Source organism: Lepus europaeus, chromosome 18, assembly GCF_033115175.1.
Source record: "Lepus europaeus isolate LE1 chromosome 18, mLepTim1.pri, whole genome shotgun sequence".
In the NCBI taxonomy this organism is placed as follows: Eukaryota; Metazoa; Chordata; class Mammalia; order Lagomorpha; family Leporidae; genus Lepus; species Lepus europaeus.
This window is the reverse complement of record NC_084844.1, coordinates 77,073,160-77,084,846: the sequence shown is the minus strand read 5'-3', so window position 1 is coordinate 77,084,846 and position 11,687 is coordinate 77,073,160.

Genomic DNA, 11,687 nt, shown 5'->3' with positions numbered 1-11,687 from the left:
ACCAATTGGGGAGTGAACCTCTCTCTCTCTCCCTCTCTGCCTCTCCTCTCTCTGTGTAACTCTGACTTTCAAATAAATAAATAAATACATCTTTTAAAAAAGGTAAATAGGTCTACAAAGCATTTTATTTCTTTATGAGGGACTTTCATAGAGGAAATAAAATAACTGCAATTCAAATCAAATTTATATGCTTAACAATGGTCTTAATCTTATCTAAAATTATGTCTAACATTTACCACTACAAATCTGTAAGGAGTCAGAAAACAATTTATAGGACACAATGTCTTGACTGTGGTTGCATTCCACTTTCAAATCACTCTGAGACAAAACAGCATTTTCCCAAGATTAAAGAAAAATAGATTTTATAAAAAGGATCCTTTTAAATGACTGAATACATCATTTCCGTTACTGACAGAAACAGGTTATACTTTTCCCCTACCATTCTGATTAAAGGAATAATTCTTTCAACTAAAAAATGCTATGTATTCAAGACTACAGGAATTATAAGTTGGCATTCTTTCTTCTTAATCTGTTATTTGTCTCTAAAATATGTCAAGTAAACTTTTAAAGACTCAGGGAGGGGCAGCTTCATGATTTTCTCAGTAAATTCTGAGACCCTTCTGGCTTCATGGCTTTGCTGTGGTCTTTCCCCTCCTCTTATTTGTGATCCTCACTGTCTAGAGGCTGAGGAATAAGCTGATTACCCTCAAAGACCTACGTGTTAATTCTGTTTCATTCTCTTTTCATTTTGGGTGGAGCCTTTTGGGGAATCCCTTTGGCCTGCGTCTCATTATTTATGAAATTTCTAAGTGCAGTGAATGTAAATACAGGACAAGTCCTGCAGGTTCCTCAGAGCACAGGGTGGGGAGGAGTCCCACAGAATCAGGTTTGCTGTAGTCATTCTTTCTTGCCTGCACAAGTAGAGCAAATAAAACAGCAAGGATATTTTTACTTTTCCAAGTGTTTTGTTCAGTTTGCATAATCTGTGTTAACTGATCTTCTACAGGAATGACTAGTAGGCCTCCCATGTTCAGGAAAATTTTCACATAGCTTTCATTGTCTTTCTGGACTCCAGCAACACAATAATTTGATCATACTGATAACTGTCAGATGCTCTCTGGAGGCAATTACCAACCACAAATGCAGGATCACACAACTCATATTTATCAAAGCTATCACTATGTTTGATGAAGCTCTCCCATTTTCCCCTGGCATATTTCACCACATCTGAATGAAGCTCAATCCCATGATTTCTTGGAAAGGCAGAAGAGGGGAGAGGGGAGAGGGGAGAGGGGAGAGGGGAGAGGGGAGAGGGGAGAGGGGAGAGAGAGAGAGAGAGAGAGAGAGAGAGAGAGAAGAGGAGAGGAGAGGAGAGGAGAGGAGAGGAGAGGAGGAAGGGGGAGGGGAGGAGGAGGGGGAGGGGAGGAGGAGGGGAAACAGACAAACTGAAATAAATCAGATCAAAATAGACATTGAAAATAAAAAATATTATCTTAGAGTGTGCATACATTTAGGTAATAATCATTTTCCTATATACAGATATGGTGAATATGGGAGGTTGACAAAGAGTGTGGTGTAATGGGGTTGATAAGATGTTCTAATTTTAATCTGATGATTTACAAACACTTTTATTTATTTTTGTAAGACATCAATGTAGTGGAAAACAATCTTTCTTGCTGTTCAGTTATGCATGCATTGATGCTTAAATGTAGCTCATGATGTCACTTCAATCTCCACTTTTTCAGAGACATTTCACCCGTCAAATAAATGAATCTATACCTCACGTCTGTTTCAGAACCAACAATAGAATAATAAAATTACTGGTCTCCATTTTGTTATTGTATCCAACTGATATATATTGATTATAATTCTATAAAAGTGCTTTTGTAACCTTTTCAAATGTCACATGGTGCTACATTTAAATACTGTACTTACTGTTTGAAATATGCATTTCCTCTATGTTTATCTTTCTATTATTCCTATACTTGGAGGGAGAAGTCGCTGCCTGGTCCCTTCCAAGGATGGAGAGGGAGCAAAATGTCATCATGGCCATAGGGACTGTAGCAGCCATGCTGATGGGGGGAAACAGGGGCTTAATATTAGTGTGAGGAAAGAGGATGGGGCATCTTCTGACAGACGTGGATGTTTGTGTCTACCCCCAAGTGACCCATGGTGTACTCTCCAGGCCACATCTTGGTGTGGAGTGGGAGAGGGACCTACAGGGACTCAGAGACAACATAACAGCAAAAGCACGGCCTGTGGGTGGAGGCCTTCAGACAGTTGGGGAGGGTTTACCCTCAAGTGTGAGGGAAGGTTGGTTGAGAGGGGTCCCCCAGGGCTTGCCCCTGACCTTCCCTGAATACTCATCAGGGCCACCCCTCACCACCAAGCCCCTGAGTCTAAGGCAAGAAGGTGTTGCTGGCTGAGCCCACCTGGCTGGGTTTCTCAGAGGATCGGTCAACTGAACTGGTTCATTTCCAAAAATAAATAATTTACTAAAAAGCAGCTTGCCAAACCCATGGTGATGCAGGCTTGGTAGTTGAAATGGAGTGTCCAGCCAGCTGGGCTCATTAGAAGTCACTCCCTTCCTCCCACCCCACCCATGTGCAGCTGTCAGGCCCAACAGGCCTGTGGCAGCAGATGTCCAAGCAAGGTCAGGTTGTGGAGGGCAGGGTGGGAGTTGGTGATGAAGGCTTCCCTGATATGATCTTACGTAAAATATGACAATGACTTGTGCTGAGGCCCAGGACGTGGGCAGCAGCAGCTGCCCACATGGTATAGAACTTGCAGGTTCACAAAGCAGATATGTTCCTGAAAGCATTCCTCCAGCCTTGGCAAGTGGTGGTGACTGGAGCAGGCACAAGACCTGGTGACAGTGTGATAGGGGACCTGTCATGGCCAGGCGTAGCCACATGGTCATTATGGAGCCAGTAAGAAAAACATCAAACCAGAAAGCCAGACCATGGACCTTCCCTGAATACAGAGTGTGGAGTTAGTATGAGAGTTATATTCTGTGCATCTCTCTCTCTTTGGAATCTAAGAGGTCCCTGCACCATCTGAAATACTGTTACAGCCTTCCCTACCCTGCCCTTGCCACATCTGACATCCCACTGCAGAACCCGCCACCCCTGACCCCATGTTACATCCCACCAATGCTTGGGTTGACCACATCCCAGAGTACCTGGGTTTGAGCCCAGGTTCCATTTCCAATTCTGCTTTCGATTACACATACCCTGGGAGGCAGCAGGTATGTGGTCCCTGCACCCACACGGGAAACCTAAATTCAATTCTAGATTCCTGGCTTCAGTCCACCTCACCCCAAGTGTTGTAGCCATTTCAGAAGTGGACCAGCACATGGAAGATTCATTCTCTCTCTCTCTAATTTGAAATATTTGGAAATGTAAAGGATATAAATGTCATTGAAAAATGGCCATAGGATTTTGACATGGAAAACACAAAATAATGCTTTTATTTGATTTTGTCCCTATACAGATTCTCTCCTTCATGCAATTATGTTAATTTCTTTTGGATAATTTCTTATAATTTTATTAATATATCTCACATTAACACAGGATATGCAATTTTGCTACATTCCCTTTCCATGGTCTTTTTAAAAGTGTATTAGTTTATTTATTTACTTGAAAGACAGTGTGCCACAGAGAGAATGACAGAGAGAGAGAAAGCATCCTTATTTTTGTCAGTTTACATAATTATGGGACACATTTTATGTATGTGGGACCATTTCATTAAAGGATAAATGTTTTATTTATCAAAGGACTTATTGTTTTAGGATTATTGAATTATTAGAGTTCCTCATATGGCCTTTTAAAAAAGTTTGGCTTGGCAGTGGATATTTGGTGTAGTAGGTAAGATGCTGCTTGGGACACTCATGTTCATATCTAAATGCCTGCTTGCAAGTCTTGGCTGCACTTTGGGACTACTACCCACATGGGAGCCTGGATCGAGTCCAGGGCTGTGATTTTTGATTACTGAGTCTGTTGCCAACATTTGGGGAATGAAGCAGCATAGGGACAGCTCCCTCTGTCACTGTATCTCCCTATTTCTCTTTCTATATCTTTCTCTCCATGTGTCTCTCTCTCTTCCAAACCAAATAAATGTAAATACATTATTCAAATTTTCCTGAATTATTCCCCAAGTAAATGGCTTCCATATAATGGTCATGTATCACATCACAATGAGAATACATTTCGGGAAAGGCATCATTAGGAAATTTAGTCACTGCTGCACATCACAAAATATATCTACACAAGCCAAGATCTATGCCATTACTAGTCAATATAATCTTACAGGATAACCGGGGTTCTATGTGATGGGCTGTCATTCATTGAAGCTGTGTTATCAAATACATGACAGGATGTAGTATTTTCTGAGGAGTGAAATATTAGAAGTTTAAGGTACTACCATTTCCTGCTGTGATGTGGGTATTTATTTGGTATCCAAGAAATCTGGTCAATGATATAATCAGCATGGTTTTCACCTATTATTTGTTCTTGAACGTTCCTTAACACAGTCAAGGAAATACATGACTAACTCACAACAAGTATCATATTAAGTGAGGAAAAGCTAGAAGCATTTCTACTAAGGTACAGAACCAGACAAGGATGCCCACTCTCACCATTGCTATTCAATAGCATTCTAGATGTTTTAGTCAGAGCCATTAAGCGAGAAAAAGAAATCAATGTGATACAAATTGGAATGGAGAAAGTCAAATTATCCCTGTTTGCAGATGACATGATCATATATGTAGGGAAAACACAAGATGCCACTAAGAGACTGCTGAAACTCAGGGCTGGTGCTGTGGCATAGCAAGTAAAGCCACCGCCTGCAGTGCTGGCATCCCATATGGTGCTGGTTCTAGTCCCAGCTGCTCCACTTCTGATCCAGGTCTCTGCTATGGCCTGGGAAAGCAGCAGCAGATGACCCAAGCTCTTGGGCCCCTACGCACATGTGGGAGACCTGGAAGAAACTCCTGGCTCCTGGCTTCAGATTGGTACAGCTCCAGCTATTGCAGCCATCTGGGGAGTGAACTATCAGATAGAAGACCTCTCTCTCTCTCTCTCTCTCTCTCTCTCTCTCTCTCTCTCTCTCACTATCCCTCTCTTTCTCTCTCTCTCTGTCTGCCTCTCCTTCTCTCTGTGTGTATTCTGACTTTAAAGTAAATAAATAAATCTTTAAAAAAAGACTGCTGAAACTCTTAAGAGAGTTTGGTAAAGTTGCAGGATATGAAATCAACAAACAAATATCAATACCCTTTGTATACACAGAAAAATGCCAGTACCATTCACAATAGCTACAAAATATTTCAATACCTTAGAGTAAATTTAACCAAGGATGTCAAAGTTCTCTACAATGAAAATTACAATATATTAAAACAAGAAGTCAAAGAAGACACAAAAAATTGGAAGAACCTTCCACACTTGTAGATTGGAAGAATTAACATAATCAAAATGCCCATACTATCCATCACAATTTACATATTCAAAGTCATCTTAAAAACAAACAAGCAAAAAAAAAAAAAAAACAAAAAACAAAGTGGTCAAAATCAAAGTACCAATGACATTCTTCTCAGATCTACAGGAAACAATGCTAAAATTTGTATGAAAGTACAAGAGACCCCAGATAGCTAAAGCAATTGTAAACAAGAAAAAAAAAAGCCAGAGGTATCACAATACCAGACTTTAAGTTATCTTACAAGGCACTTATGTTCAAAACAAGCCTGCTACAGGCACAAAAATAGACATATAACCAAGGGAACAGAATAGAAGCCCCAGAAATTAATCCACACCTCTATAGCCAACTAATCTTTGACAAAGGAACTAAAATTGATCCTTGAAGAAAGGCCAGTCTCTCTCTCTTCTAAAATAGATTTATTTATTTGAAATTCAGCATTACAAACAAGAGAAGGAGAGGCAGAGAGAGAGAGAGAGAGAGAGAGAGAGAGAGAGAGAGGTCTTCCAACTGCTGGTTTACTCCCCAATTGGCTGCAGTGGCCAGAGCTGCGCCGATCTGAAGGTAGGAGCCAGGAGTTTCCTCCAGGTCTCCCACAAGGGTGCAGGGACCCAAAGGCTTGGGCCATCCTCCACTGCTCTCCCAGGCCATAGCAGAGAGCTGGATCAGAAGTGGAACAGCTGGGATATGAACTGGAGCCCATATGGGATGTTGGCACTGCAGGTGTTAGCTTTACCTGCTACACAGGCATTGGCTTTACCCGCTACACCACAGTGCCAGCCCCCAGGCCGGTCTCTTCAACAAAGTGTTGCAAGATGACTGAATCTCCACATGAAGAAGTATGAAACAAGACCTCTATTTTATAGGTTATACAAAAATCAACTCAAATGGATCAGGGATCTAAATCTATGATCTGATACCAGCAAATTACTAGGGAACATTGGGGACATTTTGGCATAGGCAAAGACTTCTTCGAGAAGACCCAGAAGCACAGGCAATAAAAGCAAAAATAAACAAATAGGATTACATCAAGCTAAGAATCTTTTGTACTGCAAAGGAAACACAGCAAAGTGAAGAAGCAACTGATAGAACAGGAGAAAATATTGCAAACTATGCAACTGATAAGAGATTAATATCCAGAACCTACAAAGAGCTCAAGAAACTCATCAAAAGAAAATGAACAATCCTGTTAAGAAATGGGTAAATAACTCAATCAGGCATTTTTTAAAGGATGAAATTCAAATGGCCAACAGACACCTGAAAGATACCCAGGATAACTAGCCATCAAGGAAATGAGAACAAAAACCACAATGAGGTTTTCCCTCATCACAATTAGAATAGCTAATATGCTAAAATCAATAAACCACAAATGTCAGTGATGATGTCAGGGAAAGCTGGGAATGTAAACTGGTACAGCCATTGTGGAAGACAGTATTAAGATACCCAAGAAATCTGAAAACAAATCTACCATATGACCCAGCCATCACCCTTCTGGGAATTTACCCAAAAAATGAAATCAGCATATGAGAGAGTTTACCTGTACCCCTATGTTTACTGCAGCCCAATTTGCAGTAGCTAAGATACAGAATCAACCCAGATGCCCATCAACCAATGTTTAGATAAAGAAAATGTGGTACATATACACTATGGAATGCTACTTAGCCATAAAAAACAATGAAATTTTGTTGTTTGCAACAAAATGGATGCAACTGGAATCAATTATACCTAGTGAAATAAACCAGTCCCAATGAGAAAAATGTTTTCCATGATCTGTGGTAAATAATAGAGTATAAAAATTTATTGTATATGAGTGAAATGGACATTTTGTGGTTTGATTATTGTTTACAGCTCTTGTCTCTACCTTTGAAGAACAGTGTTTTGTTTGTTTCTCCTTCTTACTGCTTATTACATGTGACTTGTTACTACTTGTGTTAGTGGGGGGTTAAGCTTATGATTATAAAATAAACTGAAATTAAGTCATTGTAAAAATTAAAAGAAGGCCAGCGCTGTGGCTTAACAGGCTAATCCTCTGCCTTGCGGTGCTGGCACACCGGGTGCTAGTCCTGGTTGGGGCGCCGGATTCTATCCCGGTTGCCCCTCTTCCAGGCCAGCTCTCTGCTATGGCCCAGGAAGGCAGTGGAGGATGGCCCAAGTTCTTGGGCCCTGCACCCGCACGGGAGACCAGGAGAAGCACCTGGCTCCTGGCTTTGGATCAATGAGATGCGCCGGCTGCAGCAGCCATTGGAGGGTGAACCAACGGCAAAAAGGAAGACCTCTCTCTCTCTCTCACTATCCACTCTGCCTGTCAAAAAAAAAAAAGAATTAAAAAAAATTTTAAAAAGTGTAAGAAAGGAATGGTAAGGGAGGGTAGAGTAGGAAGTATCACAATGCACCTAAATCTGCATATGTGAAATACATGAAATTTACTCAACTTTTATAAATTTAAAAATTATCTCAAAAACCCAAAGTGCTGAGTTTTTTTTTAAAATGTTAAAACTATCACTCCTTCAAATGCCACTTACCTAATGGCAATGTTGGTTATTTTTCAGCCCTAACTTCCCCTGTCGGGGCTAGTGGCCCTGGCCCGACATGAGATGCAGCAGGCTGAGGCTGTCCCTTATCTAATCCTGTTTCCTGTGCTTATTGTCCTAAAGGCTGAAGGCACAAGATTTTTCATCCCACTCTCCTGCAGGCAGGATGTGACTTCTGATGAAGGTGTATGATGTTCTTTGCTCTATCAGCAGAGCTTGTACCCTGATCTTTGCTACCTTGTATACTTGTTTCATTCCTGTACTATGCATGATTGTACACAATGAATGTTATCTGTATGGGGCCTGGGGTATATATCCTTGTGTTTCTTGGTGCTCGGGGCTGGAGACTGAAGGGTTTCCCTAGGGAGACTGCCTCCAGTCCCTCATCGCCGGGCCCCCTACTTTGGCTTGGAACGCGACGAGGCAATAAACGTGGTGATGAATTGACTGAGTGTGCGTGTCTCCGTGTGGTTTGTCGGGTGGCCTCCGACAGCTGGTGCCGTGACTCGGATTCATCTCATCCACAGGTAAACCTCTGTAAGAGGGAAGGCTGCGGCGGTAGCAGGCTGTAGGGATTACAAGGGAGGCACATAAGCATGAGTAGGGCGTGGCAGACTAGGGCTTGCCCAGGGAGCCTCTCCTATTGCCCATGGGGAATATACAGTCACATCTAAATGTGACAAGGATATAAAGGCCTTGTTAAAAAGTGCCGGGATGCCGGTTGCAGGAGAAAGGAGGGAGCAATTGGCACGTGTAGGACTTAAAAGACAAAAAATTTCTCAGGAGCCCCTCTAAGCCATAACTATGGAATATGCGCATTTAAACGTGTCAAAGTGTCCAGACTACCCATTCTATTTTTGTATTATGTACTAACTCTACCCTTGTTATTGATAGGAATGCTTGGGCAGATTATGCGTGGTTGGCTTTAAAAAAAAAAATAAATGAAAATATGCCCCAAATAGTTAACATTGCACAAACCTACAAAAATGTAACAATTACAGTTAGTAAGAGGCTACTATCATTATGGCTAAATGGTTACCCACCGTGTTCCATCCGCTGAAAAGATCCTAATTTAGAGGGACTACAGACAATGGCTCTAAACAATATTTGAATATCAAATCTAAACAATATTTGAAGAAATTGGTAAAATAAATATTTTTAATTTCTCCTACTAAAATGCTCAGTCTCATTATTTATCAAATATTAGTGCAAAAATATGGATTTAAATGATCACAAAAAGTGATCAATTTTTGTGTAATAAAGTCCAATTTTTGTCAAGGCTTTTTGACAGTCTCACAGAAAACTTATGTTTGTGAATGGGAAGAATAATATCAAAATGTCCATACTACCAAAAGCAATTTACAGATTCAATGCAATCCCAATCAACATACCAACGATATTCTTCTCAGAGCTAGAAAAAATGATGCTAAAATTCATATAGAAACATGAGAGATGCTTAACATCTAAAGCAATATTATAAAACAAAAAAAGCTAGAGACATCATACCATATTTTAAGACATATTACAGGGGTCAGCACTATGACAAAGCAGGTAAAGTCACCGTCTGCAGTGCCACCATCTCATACGGATGCCAGTATGTTTTCCAGCTGCTCCACTTCTTATACCCCTCTCTGTTATAGCCTGAGAAAAAAGTAGAAAATGGCCAAAGTCTTTGGGCCCCTGAACCTGCATAGAGACCTGGAAGAAGCTCCTAACACTTGGATTCAGATCAACACAGCTCCGGCCATTGTGGCCATTTGGGGAGTAAACCAGTGGGTGGAAGACCTCTCTCTCTCTCTGCCTCTACCTCTCTGTAACTCTGCCTTTCAAATAAATAAATAAACTGTAAAAAACAAAAAGAAGTGTTAGCACTGACATAATAACAGACGCATAGTTCAATGGAAAAGAATAGGTAGCACAGAAATAACCCAAATTTCTACTGGCAACTCATATTTAACAAAGGAACTAAAATGAACTGGAGAAAGAAGAATCTCTTTCACAAGTGGTGCAGAGGAACCTGATTATCCATATGTAGAAGCCTGAAAATAGACTCCAACTATGTGACTCCACACTATGTGAAAGTGAACTCACAGTGAACTAAAAACCTAATCATAAGACCAAAACCTAAGTAAACATAGGGAAACTCTAAATATTGTCAACAGACAATAGTTTTGGGTAAGATTCCAATAGCAATAGTAACAAAAATAAAAACAGACACTTGAGTATATCAAACTAAGATACTTCTTCAAAACAAAGTAAACATCAGAGTGTAGATACAGTGAACAGAATGGCAGGAAAAATTTAAATTCTGAATGTTTACAGATTTCCAGAACTTATATATATATTGGAAAAACTCCAAAAACTACAGTGAAGAAACAGGCAAGGATCTGAATAGACATTTCTCAGAAGAAATGTAAATGGTCAAAACATGTGACTATGCCCAATGTCACTGGCCATTATGTAAATATAAATCAGAACACAATATCAGTCTCCAACATCTGTGGGAGAATACAACGCTCAGGTTTTTGTGTGTGCAGCAAGTGGGTTTAGAGGACCCTGTTCACCTCTGGAGAGCAGAGTCTACAGGGAGATAGAGAAACCTTACTGCTTTCCTAACGGGCTTATTAAGTTCTCAACCAGTGCCTGTTAGTCTTGCCACAAACTTTCTAGTCTCACTACTTTCCTTCTTCTTCCTCTTCTCTGTGACTTGTAAAATAGTATACATTTTATATACTATGGATACTTTTAATTTATTTTATTCCTTCGGTCTCTTATGAAGTTTCCCCACAAAATCACAGCCCTCAAAATATTCATTCATTTATGCAGTCTGCAGATTTCATGAGCTACTAAATTCCAAGTAGTATGTTAAAGGCAAGATCTAGGCCTAACAGAAAAGTGGTCTGAATTCTGTGCCTCGAAGAGGATTTGGGACATAGTAGAACTTCAGTGAAGTGCTATGAGAATGACATGCACTCAGTAAATGAGGAATCTAAAGGATACACTGCATTTAAGCAACACAGCAGCTGCTACTGACCATGGGTAGAGCAATTGAGAGGAATAATGGGAACAAAAATAAGACATCAATAAGTTGAATAATAACAGAGAGAAAACAAAATGAGATAGATGCCAACATTACTGACCTATTTTTGAGGAATTAAATTGATAGAGAGGCTGACATTGTGGCTAAGTGGGGTAAGCTGCAATCTGTGAGGCCAGCATATCATGTGAGTTTCACTTTGAGTTCAGGATTCTCCACTTCCAATTTAGCTCACTGCTAAAGCACCTGGGAAACCAGCAGAAGATGGACGAAGGACTTGGGTCCCTGCCACTCACGTGGGAGACTTGGATGAAGCTCTTGACTTCAGCATGCCCCAGGCTCAACTACTGAAACTCTCTGGGGTGTGAGCCAGCAGATGAAAGCTATCTCTGTCTATCCCTCTCTCTCTCTAAATCCACCTTTCAAATAAACAAATATTTAATAAACAAAATAACTGATTTCAAAATACACAAAAATATGAACAATATTATATCACCTTTATGCCAAAATGATAAAAAATAACAGATGCTAGAGAGCATATGGGAAAAGAAAACCTTCATATATGGTGGGTGAAAATACAAATTAGTACAGTTGTTATGGAGAACAGTATGGTCACTCCTTAAAAAAGATAAAAATTTGGGCCAGCACTG